Here is a 22,757-nt window from a genome sequence, read left to right on the forward strand (position 1 = left end):
CGTACTAAGCGGATTTTCACTGCGATGCGATGAAAAATACCGAGCGAACAACTCGGAATGAGGGCCACCTTTCTTATCAATTAGATAGTTCAATACAAGTGATGCCATTAAAGTGTGTACACATAGGGGGTAATTCCAAGTTGATCGCAGCAGGATTTTTTTTAGCAGTTGGGCAAAACCATGGTGGTCATTCCGAGTTGTTCGCTCGGTAATTTTCTTCGCATCGCAGCGATTTTCCGCTAATTGCGCATGCGCAATGTTCGCACTGCGACTGCGCCAAGTAAATTTGCAAAGAAGTTTGGTAATTTACTCACGGCATTACAAGGGCCCTCATTCCGAGTCGTTCGCTCGGTATATTTCATCGCATCGCAGTGAAATTCCGCTTAGTACGCATGCGCAATATTCGCACTGCGACTGCGCCAAGTAATTTAACAATGAAGATAGTATTTTTACTCACGGCTTTTTCTTCGCTCCGGCGATCGTAATGTGATTGACAGGAAATGGGTGTTACTGGGCGGAAACACGGCGTTTCAGGGGCGTGTGGTTAAAAACGCTACCGTTTCCGGAAAAAACGCAGGAGTGGCCGGAGAAACGGAGGAGTGTCTGGGCGAACGCTGGGTGTGTTTATGACGTCAAACCAGGAACGACAAGCACTGAACTGATCGCAGATGCCGAGTAAGTCTGAAGCTACTCTGAAACTGCTAAGTAGTTTGTAATCGCAATATTGCGAATACATCGGTCGCAATTTTAAGAAGCTAAGATTCACTCCCAGTAGGCGGCGGCTTAGCGTGAGCAACTCTGCTAAAATCGCCTTGCGAGCGATCAACTCGGAATGAGGGCCAAGGCTTTTTCTTCGTTCTGGTGATCGTAATGAGATTGACAGGAAGTGGGTGTTTCTGGGCGGAAACTGGCCGTTTTATGGGAGTGTGTGAAAAAACGCTGCCGTTTCTGGGAAAAACGCGGGAGTGGCTGGAGAAACGGGGGAGTGCCTGGCCGAACGCTGGGTGTGTTTGTGACGTCAAACCAGGAACGAAACTGACTGAACTGATCGCAGTGGCAGAGTAAGTCCCGAGCTACTCAGAAACTGCAAAGAAATTTCTATTCGCAATTTTGAGAATCTTTCGTTCGCAATTTTGCTAAGCTAAGATTCACTCCCAGTAGGCGGAGGCTTAGCGTGTGCAATGCTGCTAAAAGCAGCTTGCGAGCGAACAACTCGGAATGAGGGCCCATGTGCACTGCAGGGGAGGCAGATTTAACATGTGCAGAGAGAGTTAGATTTGGGTGTGGTGTGTTCAATCTGCAATCTAATTTGCAGTGTAAAAATAAAGCAGCCAGTATTTACCCTGCACAGAAACAAAATAACCCACCCAAATCTAACTCTTTCTGCACATGTTATATCTGCCTCCCCTGCAGTGCACATGGTTTTGCCCAACTGCTAACAAAAATCCTGCTGCGATCAACTTGGAATTACCCCCATGGTGAGATCCTTGCTATGCCCGATTTTGACTATATGATTTCCCTTGAACTCCCCCAGAGCCCAGATAGCACACATTTTTACTATCTGTACTTTCGATTTTGTCTACAGTATGGTGGTCATTCCGAGTTGTTCGCTCGCTAGTAGTTTTTAGCAGCCGTGCAAACGCTATGCCGCCTCCCACTGGGAGTGTATTTTAGCTTAGCAGAAGTGCGAACGAAAGGATCGCAGAGCGGCAGCAAAGTTTTTTTGAGCAGTTTTAGAGTAGCTCAATACCTACTCAGCGCTTGTGATGACTTCAGAGTGTTCAGTTCCTGTTTTGACATCACAAACACGCCCTGCGTTCGGCCAGCCACGCCTGCGTTTTTCCTGGCACGCCTGCATTTTTACGAACACTCCCGGAAAACGGTCAGTTGACACCCAGAAACGCCCACTTCATGTCAATCACTCTGCGGCCAGCAGTACGACTGAAAAGCTTCGCTAGACCCTGTGTGAAACTACATTGTTCGTTGTAATAGTACGTCACGCATGCGCATTGCGCCGCATACGCATGCACAGAAGTGCCGTTTTTTTGCCTCATCGCTGCACAGTGAACGAATGCAGCTAGCGATCAACTCGGAATAACCTCTTATGTACGATTTTGACTAAGTGCCAATTTTGATTATGCTTTGTACTAGATAGAACACTAGATAGTCAAGATCGACTTGCCTGCACAGTCCATCTAGCCTTACGATACCAACCCACGGGAGTGCGCATCGGGATTGAACGGTAACACCTAGCTATTTCCACTAACTTTCCTTGCGATTTTGACTATATAGTCAAAATCGAAAGGAGAAATCTCACCGTGTGTACACACCTTTAGAGTGAAGTCCAGGTAGAGAGCATTTTGCCCGTCCTGGAATGGGTCATGTAGGGAGGTATGCACAATGTAATATACACCCCCCTTCCCCCGGGCCCACCTGTCTTAAGTGCCCCCCTAAGGATTAATCTGGCCCTGCACTGAACAGCCCATTTTTGTGTCACCTCGCAGGAACGCCCATCATTTTTCCACAATATGTCTGATACCATCTATCCCGATCGCAACAGCACCTTTGTGCGTACACCCTGCGTTCACATGCACCGTAGGAGTTTTAGAGATTTTTGCGCATGTTCGGTTGCCATAACTCGCTCAGCTTTCAAAACATCGGCATCGCGTGCAGAATGTGAGTCATGCCCTAAGTCTCTTGCATGTTATTTTTTTTCCATTTTAGATCATTTCAGCTTTTACTGTTGAACTTTGCTCACCGTCTATTATTGCACTGCTTGAGTTGCTTTGACATGTAATACTCGTAAAGATGTTACAATAACAAGGAGTGTATTTTCTCATTGTCTGATAGGGAGTTGTTTGCTAAAACTATGTATCACGAAATTCGTAAAAATTACCCCCCCCCCCCACCTTCCCCCGTGACCTTCTTGTAAACTGCTCCATCTCTGCGCCCCTCCCAGTGCCTTTTCCTCTTCTTTGGGGCTATAAATAAAACTATTCCTCTCCTCCAGAAATCATAAGATCTTACTCTTCTGTTCCAGTTACAGGTATGTACCAGTTAGAGGTATGTGCATAGATTCTTTCTAGTGCGTTGGTCTCTTATTATCAGTTGTCACTTAATGTAATTATTACAGGTTGAGTATCCCTTATCCAAAATGCTTGGTACCAGAAGAATTTTGGATATCGGATTTTTCCGTATTTTGGAATAATTGCTTACCATAATGAGATATCATGGTGATGGGACCTAAATCTAAGCACAGAATGCATTTATGTTACATATACACCTTATACACACAGCCTGAAGGTCATTTAGTACAATATTTTTTATAACAGTGCATTAAACAAAGTGTGTCTACATTCACACAATTCATTTATGTTTCATATACACCTTATACACACAACCTGAAGGTCATTTAATACAATATTTTTAATAACTTTGTGTATTAAACAAAATTTGTGTACATTGAGCCATTAGAAAACAAAGGTTTCACTATCTCAGTCTCACTCAAAAAATTCCGTATTTCAGAATATTCCGTATTTCGGAATATTTGGATATGGGATACTCAACCTGTATTGTGTTTCTCCAGACGTTATTGTGTATGTGCTACAGTATATGTAGTCTATGTACATATATTTAAGTTCTCTTCTATACTTTTCAATATTAGATACTTATTAATATTGGCTCATGTAATCACCGTTAAAACAATTAATGTCTCATAAAAGGAGATCCCTCCAGGGGTTAAAGTGGGCCGGAACGGGGCGGAACTGCGTTCCGTCACCTCCTTCTGGAGGCGGAACCGTTCCGCCTCCGCCAGCCCACCTTCCCCTGGTTATACCCGAACAGATTCTGCAGATGAGCCGCGCTGCATGTCTAAATAGATGAGGGAGGCGGGCGGCACTACAGTGACATGGCCCGCCTCCCTCCTCCTATGACAAGCTGGGAATGAAACGCGGTGACGTCATGGAGCGACGTCTGCCTCATTCCCATCAGCGCGCCGCACACACCGCACAGGGAGCAGCAGAGGAGCTGCTGCTGGACTTGCAAGGCGGAAAGAATGCCGTCGCAGTGCAGATTTGGAGCGGGCACAGACATAAGAGCACCCAGACAGCTCCTACCTTACACGCAGCTGCACCTACTCTGTTCTGGATGTGGGAGGTGCACACAGCAGCCCACAGGGTACAGTGAGTGAATGCTGAAGGGAGGTATGGGGGCGGGGGGGGGGGTTCTACTTATATCACATGTCTCTAAATAGTATTCTGAGGTTTAGGGGTTTTTTTTTTTTTCAAATCGTTTTTTTTTGGGGGGGGGGGGGCGGGGTTTGGGGGGTGTTGTTAGTACTCATTGAGGATTTCTGGGGTTGTTATTAGTGAATAAGGGTATGGGTGCTTTGGGGTGTTATTAATGAATGAGGGTCTGGGTGCTCTGGGGATTTTATTAATGAATGAGGGTGTGGGTGCTCTGGGGTGTTTTTAATGAATGAGGGTGTGGGTGCTCTGGGGTGTTTTTAATGAATGAGGGTGTGGGTGCTTTGGGGTGTTATTAATGAATGAGGGTGTGGGTACTTTGGGGTGTTATTAATGAATGAGGGTGTGGGTGCTCTGGGGATTTTATTAATGAATGAGGGTGTGGGTGCTTTGGGTGTTTTTAATGAATGAGGGTGTGGGTGCTCTGGGGTGTTTTTAATGAATGAGGGTGTGGGTGCTTTGGGATGTTATTAATGAATGAGGGTGTGGATGCTCTGAGGATTTTATTAATGAATGAGGGTGTGGGTACTTTGGGGTGTTATTAATGAATGAGGGTGTGGGTGCTCTGGGGATTTTATTAATGAATGAGGGTGTGGGTGCTTTGGGTGTTTTTAATGAATGAGGAGTGTGGGTGCTGCTGATGTATTAATAAAGGAATGGTGGATTGGGGTGTATTAGGTCAGGTTATGGATCTGCTTAGCTGACAAATGAACCAAACTAATATAAAGTGTGTGTTGGGGGCAGCAGTGACTAGGGCAGTGGTTCTCAACTGTGTACCGTGCCTCTGGACCAGTGGCAATCAAAAGAAGGGGCAGCTATTTCAAAATCTGGCATGAGCCAATCACGGCTCGGGGACTGGCAGCTTCTCATTAGCTGGCGGTCCGGGAGCTATGAATGGCGCACAATTGGCGCCAGATTCAAAGTGCAGCCTTGCTTCTTTTGAATAGCAGCCGGTCTGTGAGCCAGGACTATCTGGCAGCCGCTGCCAGCTTTACACCACAGCCAGGACCTGATGATTCAGGCCACAGCCACTGATACAGGAGACCCAATGCTCCAGAGTCCAGGCTTTCAGGATGCAGGGGGTGAGAAAGTAGCAGGGGGTGAGTTGGGGGAGGGCGTGAAAGAAGCAGGGGGTGAGACAGGGAGGGGGTGAAAGAAGCAGGTGGTGAGTTGGGGGAGTGAGAGGAGCAGGTGGTGAGTTAGGGGAGTGAGAAGAGCAGGGGGTGAGATGGGGGAGTGAGAGGAGCAGGGAGTGAGTTGGGGGAGTGAGAGGAGCAGGGAGTGAGTTGGGGGAGTGAGAGGAGCAGGTGGTGAGTTGGGGGAGTGAGAGGAGCAGGTGGTGAGTTGGGGGAGTGAGAGGAGCAGGTGGTGAGATGGGGGAGTGAGAGGAGCAGGGAGTGAGTTGGGGGAGTGAGAGGAGCAGGTGGTGAGTTGGGGGAGTGAGAGGAGCAGGTGGTGAGTTGGGGGAGTGAGAGGAGTAGGGGGTGAGATGGGGGAGTGAGAGGAGCAGGTGGTGAGATGGGGGAGTGAGAGGAGCAGGGGGTGAGATGGGGGAGTGAGAGGAGCAGGGGGTGAGATGGGGGAGTGAGAGGAGCAGGGGGTGAGATGGGGGAGTGAGAGGAGCAGGGGGTGAGATGGGGGAGTGAGAGGAGCAGGGGGTGAGATGGGGGAGTGAGAGGAGCAGGGAGTGAGTTGGGGGAGTGAGAGGAGCAGGGAGAGAGAGGTGCAGGGGGTGAGATGGGGGAGTGAGAGGAGTAGGGGGTGAGATGGGGGAGTGAGAGGAGCAGGGAGTGAGATGGGGGAGTGAGAGGAGCAGGGAGTGAGTTGGGGGAGTGAGAGGAGCAGGGGGTGAGATGGGGGAGTGAGAGGAGCAGGGGGTGAGATGGGGGAGTGAGAGGAGCAGGGGGTGAGATGGGGGAGTGAGAGGAGCAGGGGGTGAGATGGGGGAGTGAGAGGAGCAGGGGGTGAGATGGGGGAGTGAGAGGAGCAGGGGGTGAGATGGGGGAGTGAGAGGAGCAGGGGGTGAGATGGGGGAGTGAGAGGAGCAGGGGGTGAGATGGGGGAGTGAGAGGAGCAGGGAGTTTGTTGGGGGAGTGAGAGGAGCAGGGAGAGAGAGGTGCAGGGGGTGAGATGGGGGAGTGAGGCACAGGGAGTGAGAGGTGTAGGGGGTAAGAAAAGGAGAGAAAGATTCAGATTATTAGACACAAAGGAGAGCATATAGGGAGTATGGGATACCTAGGATGAAGATATGGACACATGAGGAGAGTGACAGACAAAGGAAACAAGAGAGAGGTGAGCAAAGGTTGTTCAACATATACTGCTATATTGTGAATCGAATCTAAAATTAGGAGGGGGAGGGCACTGCTGTGGGCATTGTGTGTGTATAGGGCACTAGTATGTTGGGCGGGCAATGTGAATAAGAGTGTGCTACTGTGAGGCATTATTTTTAATTAGGGGTACTTTGAGTGGCCACGCCCCTTCCTTGTGAGGCCACACCCCTTTTGCGTTGCGCACCTTCGGCGCGCATAGGGGGAGGGGTCGTGGGGGAGATGAGTTCCCCCACCTCTCCAGTACCACTTTAAGCCCTGGATCCCTCTAATGTATTAGTTTAAAACATATGTGATAAGTATAATGTGCCGCAATCAGTGTACTCCATATTCCTTCTCCCTAAGGGCTTGTACAAATGGGTGAGAATTTTAAGCGTTTAAATGCATCTTCCCAAAGCCTATTATCCATGCTCTAATGTTGATAACTGCAAAATCATATAATTAAAAGGACCGGAACATAGAAATTTTCTGACAAAGGTTCATTATGGGGCAGATTCAGCCGGGGTTCCGCATGTTAACTCAACTGTAGAAGGAAGATTCTTCTCGTAGCCTGTGGAGCTGTGAACAGAATCTGCTTACTGTAACTGGCAGATAAATGCACCATCAGCAACTTGCTGAAAAGGATTGCGGCTGCGTCGGCATTGGAATGGAATCTGAATCAGGCATATGGAAGCAGCAGCAATAGCTGTAATATGTTATGTTAATGCAGCAGGAGTCGTCACGCCTTGGGGAGGGATGTTTAGATGTTGAGGAGAGGGGGTCCTAGCATTGGGGAGAGGAAGCAGGTATTCAGTGGGTGCTGTCATTGGACGGGTGCAAGCACGTGGCAGGGTGCATAGTTACAGGAGGAGGGGGGGGTGACTTGTGAGCAGGGTGGGGGATGAGGTAGTGAACTTGCTGCAGAGACCCAGTGCTAGCAACTAGGCTGGCACACTGATACCAGACGAGGGGACGGAAGGGGGAATGCTAATCAGCCCCTGGGTACAGCGTGACAGTGGCAGAGGGTTCTGTTGGCACTAGTATGAGTGCCCAGTGCCAGGTGCTCCTTGTTCGAGGTAATGTATGATGGGAGTAATGTGAGCAGTAGGGGGCAGTGAGAGGTGGGGGAGCAGTTATGTGGGCTGTGAGGTGTGATGGGGTAGTTTGATCTGTGGAAGGGGCAAGGCAGTGAGATATGGAGGGTTATGAAAGGCGTAATTAGAAGGCTATGGGCAGATGTGGAGGGAGGTAACAGTAAGAGACATATATCTTTTTTTTTAAGAGGGGGGGGGGGCGGTCAACAATGTGCCTAGGGGCGGCCTGACCCATAAATCTGCCTCTTCTCCCAGCAAGTGGCACCACTAGGCACGTGCCTAGTGGAATATCCACCACTGATGGTGTGGGAGAGACAGTCTCCTGTGGTGTCATGGCTCGCAAGGTCTTAGCTCCTAAACATGAAGAGGTGAAGCAATACAGCCTACAGGGCAGCCAGAAGCCAGCAATCAAACCTGCTCCCACCAACTCTCCCGCCACACCATTGGACACCGCGGCTCGCAGGTGGTAAAGTCCCAGAAAAACGATTGTGAGGTTATGTCATGCTCATGCCTGCAACTTTCATGTTTTTACATAAGGTCCATAGGGGATCATTCAGACCTGATCGCTAGGCAGTGATTTTTGCAGTCCTGCGATCGGATAGTCACCGTCTACAGGGGGAGTGTATTTTTGCTGTGCAAGTGTGCGATCGCATGTGTAGCAGAGCTGCACAAACTGATTTTGTACAGTCTCTGTCAGGCACCCTCCCTGCAAACGCTTGGACACTAGAGATGAGCGGGTTCGGTTTCTCTGAATCCGAACCCGCCAGAACTTCATGGTTTTTTTCACGGGTCCGAGCGACTCGGATCTTCCCGCCTTGCTCGGTTAACCCGAGCGCGCCCGAACGTCATCATGACGCTGTCGGATTCTCGCGAGGCTCGGATTCTATCGCGAGACTCGGATTCTATATAAGGAGCCGCGCGTCGCCGCCATTTTCACACGTGCATTGAGATTGATAGGGAGAGGACGTGGCTGGCGTCCTCTCCGTTTAGAATTAGAATAGATTAGAGAGACACTTGATTTACTAATTTTGGGGAGCATTAGGAGTACTCAGTAGTGTACAGTGCAGAGTTTTGCTGATAGTGACCAGTGACCACCACTTTTATTTATAATCCGTTCTCTGCCTGAAAAAAGCGATACACAGCACACAGTGACTCAGTCACATACCATATCTGTGTGCACTGCTCAGGCTCAGGCCAGTGTGCTGCATCATCTATTATCTATATATAATATTATATATATCTGTCTGACTGCTCAGCTCACACAGCTTATAATTGTGGGGGAGACTGGGGAGCACTACTGCAGTGCCAGTTATAGGTTATAGCAGGAGCCAGGAGTACATAATATAATCCGTTCTCTGCCTGAAAAAAGCGATACACAGCACACAGTGACTCAGTCACATACCATATCTGTGTGCACTGCTCAGGCTCAGGCCAGTGTGCTGCATCATCTATTATCTATATATAATATTATATATATCTGTCTGACTGCTCAGCTCACACAGCTTATAATTGTGGGGGAGACTGGGGAGCACTACTGCAGTGCCAGTTATAGGTTATAGCAGGAGCCAGGAGTACATAATATATTATATAGTGAGTGACCACCAGACACACAGTGCAGTTTATTTAATATATCCGTTCTCTGCCTGAAAAAAGCGATACACACAGTGACTCAGTCAGTCACATACCATATCTGTGTGCACTGCTCAGGCTCAGGCCAGTGTGCTGCATCATCTATATATATTATATATCTGTCTGACTGCTCAGCTCACACAGCTTATAATTGTGGGGGAGACTGGGGAGCACTACTGCAGTGCCAGTTATAGGTTATAGCAGGAGCCAGGAGTACATAATATTATATTAAAATTAAACAGTGCACACTTTTGCTGCAGGAGTGCCACTGCCAGTGTGACTAGTGACCAGTGACCTGACCACCAGTATATAATATTAGTAGTATACTATCTCTTTATCAACCAGTCTATATTAGCAGCAGACACAGTACAGTGCGGTAGTTCACGGCTGTGGCTACCTCTGTGTCGGCACTCGGCAGCCCGTCCATAATTGTATATACCACCTAACCGTGGTTTTTTTTTCTTTCTTTATACATACATACTAGTTACGAGTATACTATCTCTTTATCAACCAGTCTATATATTAGCAGCAGACACAGTACAGTGCGGTAGTTCACGGCTGTGGCTACCTCTGTGTCGGCACTCGGCAGCCCGTCCATAATTGTATATACCACCTAACCGTGGTTTTTTTTTCTTTCTTTATACATACATACTAGTTACGAGTATACTATCTCTTTATCAACCAGTCTATATATTAGCAGCAGACACAGTACAGTGCGGTAGTTCACGGCTGTGGCTACCTCTGTGTCGGCACTCGGCAGCCCGTCCATAATTGTATATACCACCTAACCGTGGTTTTTTTTTCATTCTTTATACATACATACTAGTTACGAGTATACTATCTCTTTATCAACCAGTCTATATTAGCAGCAGACACAGTACAGTGCGGTAGTTCACGGCTGTGGCTACCTCTGTGTCGGCACTCGGCAGCCCGTCCATAATTGTATACTAGTATCCAATCCATCCATCTCCATTGTTTACCTGAGGTGCCTTTTAGTTGTGCCTATTAAAATATGGAGAACAAAAATGTTGAGGTTCCAAAATTAGGGAAAGATCAAGATCCACTTCCACCTCGTGCTGAAGCTGCTGCCACTAGTCATGGCCGAGACGATGAAATGCCAGCAACGTCGTCTGCCAAGGCCGATGCCCAATGGCATAGTACAGAGCATGTCAAAACCAAAACACCAAATATCAGTAAAAAAAGGACTCCAAAACCTAAAATAAAATTGTCGGAGGAGAAGCGTAAACTTGCCAATATGCCATTTACCACACGGAGTGGCAAGGAACGGCTGAGGCCCTGGCCTATGTTCATGGCTAGTGGTTCAGCTTCACATGAGGATGGAAGCACTCAGCCTCTCGCTAGAAAACTGAAAAGACTCAAGCTGGCAAAAGGCAAAGCACCGCAAAGAACTGTGCGTTCTTTGAAATCCCAAATCCACAAGGAGAGTCCAATTGTGTCGGTTGCGATGCCTGACCTTCCCAACACTGGACGTGAAGAGCATGCGCCTTCCACCATTTGCACGCCCCCTGCAAGTGCTGGAAGGAGCACCCGCAGTCCAGTTCCTGATAGTCAGATTGAAGATGTCAGTGTTGAAGTACACCAGGATGAGGAGGATATGGGTGTTGCTGGCGCTGGGGAGGAAATTGACCAGGAGGATTCTGATGGTGAGGTGGTTTGTTTAAGTCAGGCACCCGGGGAGACACCTGTTGTCCGTGGGAGGAATATGGCCGTTGACATGCCAGGTGAAAATACCAAAAAAATCAGCTCTTCGGTGTGGAGGTATTTCACCAGAAATGCGGACAACAGGTGTCAAGCCGTGTGTTCCCTTTGTCAAGCTGTAATAAGTAGGGGTAAGGACGTTAACCACCTCGGAACATCCTCCCTTATACGTCACCTGCAGCGCATTCATAATAAGTCAGTGACAAGTTCAAAAACTTTGGGTGACAGCGGAAGCAGTCCACTGACCAGTAAATCCCTTCCTCTTGTAACCAAGCTCACGCAAACCACCCCACCAACTCCCTCAGTGTCAATTTCCTCCTTCCCCAGGAATGCCAATAGTTCTGCAGGCCATGTCACTGGCAATTCTGACGAGTCCTCTCCTGCCTGGGATTCCTCCGATGCATCCTTGCGTGTAACGCCTACTGCTGCTGGCGCTGCTGTTGTTGCCGCTGGGAGTCGATGGTCATCCCAGAGGGGAAGTCGTAAGCCCACTTGTACTACTTCCAGTAAGCAATTGACTGTTCAACAGTCCTTTGCGAGGAAGATGAAATATCACAGCAGTCATCCTACTGCAAAGCGGATAACTGAGGCCTTGGCATCCTGGGTGGTGAGAAACGTGGTTCCGGTATCCATCATTACTGCAGAGCCAACTAGAGACTTGTTGGAGGTACTGTGTCCCCGGTACCAAATACCATCTAGGTTCCATTTCTCTAGGCAGGCGATACCGAAAATGTACACAGACCTCAGAAAAAGAGTCACCAGTGTCCTAAAAAATGCAGCTGTACCCAATGTCCACTTAACCACGGACATGTGGACAAGTGGAGCAGGGCAGGGTCAGGACTATATGACTGTGACAGCCCACTGGGTAGATGTATGGACTCCCGCCGCAAGAACAGCAGCGGCGGCACCAGTAGCAGCATCTCGCAAACGCCAACTCTTTACTAGGCAGGCTACGCTTTGTATCACCGCTTTCCAGAATACGCACACAGCTGAAAACCTCTTACGGCAACTGAGGAAGATCATCGCGGAATGGCTTACCCCAATTGGACTCTCCTGTGGATTTGTGGCATCGGACAACGCCAGCAATATTGTGTGTGCATTAAATATGGGCAAATTCCAGCACGTCCCATGTTTTGCACATACCTTGAATTTGGTGGTGCAGAATTTTTTTAAAAACGACAGGGGCGTGCAAGAGATGCTGTCGGTGGCCAGAAGAATTGCGGGACACTTTCGGCGTACAGGCACCACGTACAGAAGACTGGAGCACCACCAAAAACTACTGAACCTGCCCTGCCAGCATCTGAAGCAAGAAGTGGTAACGAGGTGGAATTCAACCCTCTATATGCTTCAGAGGTTGGAGGAGCAGCAAAAGGCCATTCAAGCCTATACAATTGAGCACGATATAGGAGGTGGAATGCACCTGTCTCAAGCGCAGTGGAGAATGATTTCAACGTTGTGCAAGGTTCTGATGCCCTTTGAACTTGCCACACGTGAAGTCAGTTCAGACACTGCCAGCCTGAGTCAGGTCATTCCCCTCATCAGGCTTTTGCAGAAGAAGCTGGAGGCATTGAAGGAGGAGCTAACACGGAGCGATTCCGCTAGGCATGTGGGACTTGTGGATGCAGCCCTTAATTCGCTTAACAAGGATTCACGGGTGGTCAATCTGTTGAAATCAGAGCACTACATTTTGGCCACCGTGCTCGATCCTAGATTTAAAGCCTACCTTGGATCTCTCTTTCCGGCAGACACAGGTCTGCTGGGGTTGAAAGACCTGCTGGTGACAAAATTGTCAAGTCAAGCGGAACGCGACCTGTCAACATCTCCTCCTTCACATTCTCCCGCAACTGGGAGTGCGAGGAAAAGGCTCAGAATTCCGAGCCCACCCGCTGGCGGTGATGCAGGGCAGTCTGGAGCGACTGCTGATGCTGACATCTGGTCCGGACTGAAGGACCTGACAACGATTACGGACATGTCGTCTACTGTCACTGCATATGATTCTCTCAACATTGATAGAATGGTGGAGGATTATATGAGTGACCGCATCCAAGTAGGCACGTCACACAGTCCGTACTTATACTGGCAGGAAAAAGAGGCAATTTGGAGGCCCTTGCACAAACTGGCTTTATTCTACCTAAGTTGCCCTCCCACAAGTGTGTACTCCGAAAGAGTGTTTAGTGCCGCCGCTCACCTTGTCAGCAATCGGCGTACGAGGTTACATCCAGAAAATGTGGAGAAGATGATGTTCATTAAAATGAATTATAATCAATTCCTCCGCGGAGACATTGACCAGCAGCAATTGCCTCCACAAAGTACACAGGGAGCTGAGATGGTGGATTCCAGTGGGGACGAATTGATAATCTGTGAGGAGGGGGATGTACACGGTGATATATCGGAGGGTGAAGATGAGGTGGACATCTTGCCTCTGTAGAGCCAGTTTGTGCAAGGAGAGATTAATTGCTTCTTTTTTGGGGGGGGGTCCAAACCAACCCGTCATATCAGTCACATACGTGTGGCAGACCCTGTCACTGAAATGATGGGTTGGTTAAAGTGTGCATGTCCTGTTTTGTTTATACAACATAAGGGTGGGTGGGAGGGCCCAAGGACAATTCCATCTTGCACCTCTTTTTTCTTTTCTTTTTCTTTGCGTCATGTGCTGATTGGGGAGGGTTTTTTGGAAGGGACATCCTGCGTGACACTGCAGTGCCACTCCTAGATGGGCCCGGTGTTTGTGTCGGCCACTAGGGTCGCTTATCTTACTCACACAGTCAGCTACCTCATTGCGCCTCTTTTTTTCTTTGCGTCATGTGCTGTTTGGGGAGGGTTTTTTGGAAGGGACATCCTGCGTGACACTGCAGTGCCACTCCTAGATGGGCCCGGTGTTTGTGTCGGCCACTAGGGTCGCTAATCTTACTCACACAGTCAGCTACCTCATTGCGCCTCTTTTTTTCTTTGCGTCATGTGCTGTTTGGGGAGGGTTTTTTGGAAGGGACATCCTGCGTGACACTGCAGTGCCACTCCTAGATGGGCCCGGTGTTTGTGTCGGCCACTAGGGTCGCTAATCTTACTCACACAGCTACCTCATTGCGCCTCTTTTTTTCTTTGCGTCATGTGCTGTTTGGGGAGGGTTTTTTGGAAGGGACATCCTGCGTGACACTGCAGTGCCACTCCTAGATGGGCCCGGTGTTTGTGTCGGCCACTAGGGTCGCTAATCTTACTCACACAGTCAGCTACCTCATTGCGCCTCTTTTTTTCTTTGCGTCATGTGCTGTTTGGGGAGGGTTTTTTGGAAGGGCCATCCTGCGTGACACTGCAGTGCCACTCCTAGATGGGCCCGGTGTTTGTGTCGGCCACTAGGGTCGCTAATCTTACTCACACAGCTACCTCATTGCGCCTCTTTTTTTCTTTGCGTCATGTGCTGTTTGGGGAGGGTTTTTTGGAAGGGCCATCCTGCGTGACACTGCAGTGCCACTCCTAGATGGGCCCGGTGTTTGTGTCGGCCACTAGGGTCGCTAATCTTACTCACACAGCTACCTCATTGCGCCTCTTTTTTTCTTTGCGTCATGTGCTGTTTGGGGAGGGTTTTTTGGAAGGGACATCCTGCGTGACACTGCAGTGCCACTCCTAGATGGGCCCGGTGTTTGTGTCGGCCACTAGGGTCGCTTATCTTACTCACACAGCGACCTCGGTGCAAATTTTAGGACTAAAAATAATATTGTGAGGTGTGAGGTATTCAGAATAGACTGAAAATGAGTGTAAATTATGGTTTTTGAGGTTAATAATACTTTGGGATCAAAATGACCCCCAAATTCTATGATTTAAGCTGTTTTTTAGTGTTTTTGGAAAAAAACACCCGAATCCAAAACACACCCGAATCCGACAAAAAAAATTCGGTGAGGTTTTGCCAAAACGCGTTCGAACCCAAAACACGGCCGCGGAACCGAACCCAAAACCAAAACACAAAACCCGAAAAATTTCAGGCGCTCATCTCTATTGGACACGCCTGCGTTTTTCCAGACACTCCCTGAAAAAATGCACAGCAGCGATCAGATCTGAATGACCCTCATAGTGTTAATTTTCTACGTAGTTGCAGGACTGTTTTCTGACTGCAGTTTACCCTGGCTGGTACATTGATATTCCTTACATACATGTTCATGTGCTGGCTAATAATTTGTAACATTTGTACAAACTGTATGCAGAAATTAATTCATTAAATTCATGTCATTTTGTCTTTTTTAAGATTAGACATCATGCATCATCCAAACCCTGGTAAGACCACCTATCCTATTTTAAATCTATCTATCTATCTATCTATCTATCTATCTATCTATCTATCTATCTATCTATCTATCTATCTATCTATCATATTCTCTGTTTCAATGAATCTGTTAAGAGTCCTGCTTTCCTGCATCTCATCATCTCATTGTCCATCTGACCTTCTGCCTCCTCCATTTTTCATTAATAGAAGCCTACCACAATGCCAAAATGTCTAGAACCTGCACATACTAGTAATGAGGAAAGGGTGCCTGCTGAACAAATGCACACATACAGTATTGCCAGGTTCTTCTCACTGCCGGAACCCATAGAAAGTGCACGGAAAATGTGACATATGGGGCTGAATTCAGTTAGCCGCCATCATGACACGCCCGCGAGTAAGGGCGGCTATACGATGCACTTACGGTAGCTCCAGACTCACTGACCTTTCTACATAAAAATCAGGAATCCTGGGTGAGATTGGGACACAAGGTGGGTGAGTTTTGCTGCCGTTGCTGGAGTTTCTACGATGTTGAAACAGTTACTCACCACCCTTTCTCCTAATTGAATGGCAATGATATTGCTCAGGGCATAACTTTATTCTGTGCCCCATACTGTACCTGCGGCTGTCACTACTCAGCCCTTTTGTGTCAGTCAATAGAGGTCCATCAGTGATGAGAAGAAGGCAGAGTGGGAATGTTGAGCAAAAGTTTGAGCCAAACTCTTCCCTTCTCTGACATCTTCCACATTCTGTTGCCTTTAGCAGGCAAGTGTCAAATAAATATTCCCACCAAAGGCACTACTGCTGAGATTTGCCAGTAGGAGCCATTTAGACCTCAATATTCAGCCAGATCTAATGTAAATCAAGCTCTGTTGTGTTGGTCATCAAAGTCACCCAAGCTTGTGGCCCAAATGGTGGATTTGGGGAGATCAGTTGCTTGATTTTGTCCATATTTCAGAGAGACCGCAGTGGGACAAGAGCCAGGCAGCTCAGTTTAGGGATAAGGCAGTAGACTGTGGCAGTGGTAGGCAGCCCAGGCAGTTATTACATCACATAGCTACCACTATTATTACACTGATATTTAGTTCTTTAATTAAAAAATAACAATGACCATGCTTTGTTTTAGGTCAGCACCACAACCCCCCGGGGCACCAAAACCCAGGGCATGGTGCACCTCACCATGGAAGCCACCCTCCACCACATGGACACCAAAACCCTCATGGTGGACACGGACCAGCACCACATGGTCAACATGGACCAGGGCCACATGGCCACCAGGCCCCCCATGGAAAGCATTAGCACTTTGTCATGAAATGGTGAGTCTGGTAGTGAAAGGACTACTGCATACTGTACATCAGATAAGGGGATCCGGTTTCTAGGTCGACAGTAACTAGGTCGACACTATATATAGGTCGACCACTATTGGTCGAAAGTAACTAGGTCGACAAGGTTTCTAGGTCGACAGGGTCTCTAGGTCGACATGTTATAGGTCGACAGGTCAAAAGGCCTAGTTACTATCTACCTTCCATATCACACCCCAGATAAGTTGCCATTAGAATGTTGTTCAGGGTTAGCGCATTTGTGTAGCAGACTGTATTAGTGACATGCATATGGATGTGCAGGAGAAAGCCGCGGGACGCCATTTGGTTCCCCTGCTAGTATTTTACTCTGCTCTTTCCTCTGCGGAAATTAATGAATTATTGTAAAAAGTAATGGCCAACCACTGTTTTCTTTAATTATTTCTTCACACCCCTTAGTTCTGTATAACTGTTGCCTCTATTTAATGTAACCCTTCAGAGACTTTCCTAATATTATTATCAGTATTATTTTCATTCATTAATAGTTTAATAAAATATATTTTATCAACTTCCAATTTTAATTGCAAGAATATAATATACAATAAAAATACAGGGAGGAGTATAGGTAAACCGTGATGAAGTATACACGTATGGCCTGATTCTGATTCACCTACAGTGACGGTAAGTCCTATGTGACTAGTTTTCCATTTTCAGAATCAGACGCCAGCCCCAGCCCTCAGGAGCAGCCGTCATGACTAGTTACGCCACTTACACCTCTTCCATGTTTTGTGCAGAACATGCGACTGAAAATGGCGTACGCTCTGCATACACATAAGGTCACATGTCTGGCAGCACGTTTCTCTTACGTCCAATTGCTACTCAGATGCCACCCAGTAATACCCATTCAGAAACTGGCGTATCTATAATGGATGCAGCGGGGTCCAGGGTATCCATACACCGCACACCGTGCACCCATATAATTATACTTACCTCCCCACCATTTCTGGTGGCAATTTTCCCGGTAGATTTGCGCCAAGCAGAAGCCACCGGGAACAAGGTGCGAGCACCATAATCCCAGAGACCAGTCCATGCACACAAAGCCAGAGTCTACAATGCTGCCAGAGTGGAGGGGAATACATGGAGCCTGCATGAGGAACCTCTCCTCTCCTTCCCTGCATTCAACTGTCACAGACAAATGACTGAGATGTATACTTTAAGCTGCATTTGCAGCTACAACCAGAGCCGGCCCTAACCGATATGATGCCCTAGGAAAGATTTTGGCTGGTGCCCCCTAGCACTGCAGCTAGTTTCGCCTCAGACCCTGCAGCCCTTTCTCAGCACCATCACCACTCACCCATAGCAGTACTTATTTTGGTGTTCCTACCCACTATATTTTAAATAGGAACAGTGCACACACTCAGCGCGACAAAAAGGGGCGTGTTCTTTTGGGAGGGAGCATGGCCACACAATAGTACCCCCAATTCAAATTATGCCACACAGTAGTGCAACTTTATTCACATTATATCATGCGATAATGTCCCTTATTCACATTACACCACACAGTAGTACCACTTTACCTTATATACGTTACTCCTCACAGTAGTGCTCCTTAATCACATTACATTACACTGAATTGCTCTTTATTCACATTACACCACACCATATTGCTCTTTATTCACATTAGACCAACAGTAGTGCCTTTTCTATGCATTACGCTATACAGTAGAGCACCTTATACACATAATGCCACACATTAGTAATGCCTTTATATACATAATACCACACAGTAATGCCACTTACACATATGACACACATTATTAATGTCCTTTTAAACATAATGCGCCTTACACATTATGCCAACCTTTATTAATGCCCTTATACACATAATGACACACATAATGCCCCTTAAACATATCTGAACACTATTGCATAACGAACCTACCCACAACAGCACTCACCCGGCCGCTAACACTGTGACCTCTGCCTCTGCTTGGATACAGATATGTCATACGTCTTATTTTCATTGCTATGTGACTAGGATACACAAGCAGCTTCTGCTGATTAAAATGATATGTATCATGCCTATATATTCTCTGTGTGACTATGGCTGTAACTGTAATGTAGCATTTCATATGCAGATACAGCCGCAGGCACACACAATATATAGGCATGCCGCATATCATTTTAATTAGCAGAAGCTGCTTGTGCCCCTAGGCATGCCAAATGCCCTAGGCATTTGCCTAGTTTGCCTATGCCTAGGGCCGGCTCTGGCTACAACACATGTGCAGATTGCTAAGCATACCTGCGTAACAGACTCAAAACAGAAGGGAATTTGTGGGGAAAAGAGAGCCACATACAGTAAATTGAATAGAAGTCTGAGAGTTTCCACTTACATCTAGTCTCCCCGCACTTTAAACAGCCATTCTGGTATGCCATGTCATGCGTATTATTCACAAAATGCATCTTATTTGGCAAAAACAGACGCCCAACGCTAACGGAGTTGCACTGGACCTATCAGCTCACTCACACCAGGCATCTCCTGCTGTGTGGTGTAGTATTGAGGCAAGATGTATGAGGACACATCCATACATTATATTATCAGCTCCACATCTGACCATGTATTTCCTTTTGCAGCCCATCTACTTACTTCTTTGAAGTTTTAGCAATATGGTTCAGCTATAATTGATTGCAGGGGGTGCTACAACCCCTTTTAAGATGGCAGGACATACAACATAAGCTATTTATCAATTTGCGCACAGAGAATGATCACATCACACATGCCTACTCTACCGGATCCACCAGGAGGCTCCCGAAAATCGGGTGACTCTCTCGGCCCCCCAGAATAGTAGGCAGGTCTCCCAACATTTGTGCACCCCCTGGACCCGACCTCCCACTTTGCAAGTAAAGTGGGCAGTCTGGGTGGTCGATGACGAAATGCTTGCTGAATTGCGTCATCGTAGCCACGACTCCCGCTCTTTAATGACGATAATCTCGGCATTATAAAGCGGGGGCGTGGCGGCCGAGACACGTCATCATAGCCATGCCCCCGCTATATAATTCCGAGATTACCGGCATTATACTGTGTTGGGCGTGGCTACAATGGCCGTACCGCCCCTCACCTCCAGCCCACCCCCGTGACACGTCATCGCCCCCCCTCCCCCGCACCACCCCCCTCACTGAGCCGACCTGGTTGCTTTTCCCGCAGAGAGCAGCCAGGAAGTCGGCAAGTATGGATCACATTATGATTTTATACATTCAATCAAACCATTTTGTCAGCTTGCATAGATCATAGAGGTTGTAGTATACCATACACTGAAAATAAATTCATTATAATCAATCAATCTGCCTATACACACTGCAATTCAATTGTTCTGCATGAGTTTGGACAAACTATAAGCAATGTTTTGGGTTATATTTCATTGTTTTACATTATTAGTGTGTCAAAAATTGCAACAATTGTATAATCTTGTTATAATCAAATTGCAAGCTAAAAACATCACAAGTGCAGGAAGCAGAATAATATAGCAGCTTCTTATAGTTCACACTAGGTGATTCTTCGCGCCCTACGGGCGCTATTCACACCGTCGTAAGGAGCTAAGCCCCCTTAACCCTTGCATGCCCTTGTGGTATGCAATATTTGTATTATATGGAGTATTACCTCCAATCATAATTGTGTGAGTTGCTAAAAATTGCATGGACAAAAGGCATGCGATGGTTAAGGGGCCGTAACCCCTTGCAACGGCGTGAACAGCGCACGCAGGGCCTGATGAATCACCTAGTAGGTGCTGTGGTTGGGGGAGTGGCGGGTGCGGGGGAGAGGCAGATGGAGGAGGGGGTCCGGGGGTGCCGCGTATGGGGCACGGTCACGCTATCTATTCTACCTACAGGGGGGTCGTGGACCCCAAGAGGCAGAAAAGTTGTCGGTATGCCGGTTGTTGGGATTCCGGCGCCGGTATACTGTGCGCCGGAATCCCAACAACCGGTATACTGAATACCACCCGGCTGGCAGAACTGACTGACTGACTGGCTGAATCAATGTAACACTGCACACCGACTGCACTGCACAGCACTGTCGCCTTTTACATTGATTCAGCGTCCAGACATTACCCTCTGCGATATCACCCACTCTATCCGTTACATTAGCCATCTTGGGGCTTCCAGGCGGCAGCCCAGGTGCTGTGTTGCAGAGTCAGGGCCTCTGGGGATCTGGGCGCGGCTGGGAGGCACTTCTGTGACATCACACGCAGAGGAAGCTCCGGGGCTCAGAGATTATGCGGTGCAAGGAGGGCTATGAAAGCCTTCCGCTGCGCCGCTTTCTTACACATCTATGCCGGTGGCAGCTGCAGCTTTTGTTCCACCTGCGCCATGGCTAGGGAGTGGGGCTTGTTGATGACGGAGGGGGAATGTGGACTGGCAGCAGGACATAAGGGGTCATTCCGACCTGATTGCTAGCAGGCTACTTTTAGCACTGCTGCGATCAGGTAGTTGCCGCCTACAGGGGAGGAGGATATCTCTGTGCAGGGCTGCAAACGCTTGTGCAGAGAGCTGCACAAACAAAAGTTTTAGCAATCCCTGCACAGCTCAGGACTTACTCACCCGCTGCGATCATCCAGGATGGAGCGGGCGTCAGGATCCCTCCCTGGAAACGGCTGGGCACGCCTGCGTTTGAACGGACAGTCCCTGAAAACGGTCAGTTGACACCTCCGGCCGGCCTCTTCCTGTCAATCTTCTTGCGTTCAGTGCTGCGAACGCTTTCTTCGTTATTCTTGTTGCTGCCCGGCGACGGGCGTTGCCATGCAGCGACGCGCCTGCGCGTTGCCGCCCGCGTGCATGCGCAGTCCTGACCCGTTCGCACGGCTGCAAAAAAAGTGCAGCGTGCGAACGGGTCGGAATGACCCCCATAGGACGCTGCAGTAAAATGTTTTTTTCCCCTATCTACAGCACAGAGACTTGCTGCAAATGCAGTGGCATACCCTCCAGCTGTACCTTTTTGGCAGGTACAGTCCCTTTTTTTTTATAGTCTGTACCGATTTTTGGCTCTCCAAACTTCCATTGAAAGTATAGTAAAAGGGACGTGGTCACACAACTTTACCCGTGGCCCCGCCCCCTTTTCGAATTTGAAGCGATTGTTATGTGTAACTTGTTGGAGGGAATGGTGCTGCAGATGCAGTGGGCCTATTTTGGGGTGTGGGCCTGGAGCGCAGCTCCATCAGCCCCATTGTTAATCCTGCTCTGGGAACACACAGCAGCCAAAGGGCAGAGCCTCCCATTGGATGTAACCTGTGTGGGAGGGCGTTTCTCGCCCAATCAGCTGTGGACTGGGTATGATAGAGCTGCCACTAACCCAATGAGAGCTCCTAGCCACGCCCAGCGTTATACACACAGTCACAGAGTCACAGATCTGGGCTATTATATAGGATATTATTGGTTTTAGTTTTGTTAAATTCTGTCTATTGCTATTAACTTACAATGAGTAATAATTTTTTCCCTTTTCCAATTTCAGATTGAGAATCGCTGTAGTATCCTGTACAAGACAATGAAAAAAGACTTCAAATCCTCTTTTACAAATCTACAGTCCAGTATGCATATAATGTATATTAAATAAAAATCTCACATCTACACATGTAATTTTAATCACTACCTCCAAATCTATATAGCCATCTGATATGTTTTTTGCTTATAATTATAACCAACCATGTGTGTTTTCGGTAGAGATGAGCGGGTTCGGTTCCTCGGAATCCGAACCCCCCCGAACTTCAGCCTTTTTACACAGGTCCGAGGCAGACTCGGATCTTCCCGCCTTGCTCGGCTAACCCGAGCGCGCCCGAACGTCATCATCCCGCTGTCGGATTCTCGCGAGGCTCGTATTCTATCGCGAGACTCGGATTCTATATAAGGAGCCGCGCGTCGCCGCCATTTTCACACGTGCATTGAGATTGATAGGGAGAGGACGTGGCTGGCGTCCTCTCCGTTAGAATAGATAGAGACACTTGAGTTGATTACTTAGTAATTTTGGGGAGCATTTGGAGTACACAGAGTGCAGAGTTTTGCTGATAGTTACTAGTGACTGACCACCACCAGTTTTATTTATTATTTAATATAATCCGTTCTCTGCCTGAAAAAAAACGATACACAGTCACATACCATATCTGTGCTCAGCCTCAGTGTGCTGCATGATAATATCATCTATATGTATATCTGACTGTGCTGAGTGC

General features: G+C 47.9%; 1 long non-coding RNA gene across 1 annotated transcript in view; it reads left to right on the forward strand.

Moving 5' to 3' along the window:
- Positions 1 to 22,161, forward strand: part of LOC134943377 (uncharacterized) — a 44,499-nt gene extending 22,338 nt beyond the window's left edge. The window contains exons 2-4 of the long non-coding RNA XR_010181501.1: positions 15,230 to 15,258; positions 16,371 to 16,560; positions 22,046 to 22,161. This is a non-coding gene — a long non-coding RNA (uncharacterized LOC134943377). The remainder of the gene's footprint in view (positions 1 to 15,229; positions 15,259 to 16,370; positions 16,561 to 22,045) is intronic.
- Positions 22,162 to 22,757: the final 596 nt, after the last annotated feature.

Source organism: Pseudophryne corroboree, chromosome 7 (assembly GCF_028390025.1).
Source record: "Pseudophryne corroboree isolate aPseCor3 chromosome 7, aPseCor3.hap2, whole genome shotgun sequence".
Lineage (NCBI taxonomy): Eukaryota > Metazoa > Chordata > Amphibia > Anura > Myobatrachidae > Pseudophryne > Pseudophryne corroboree.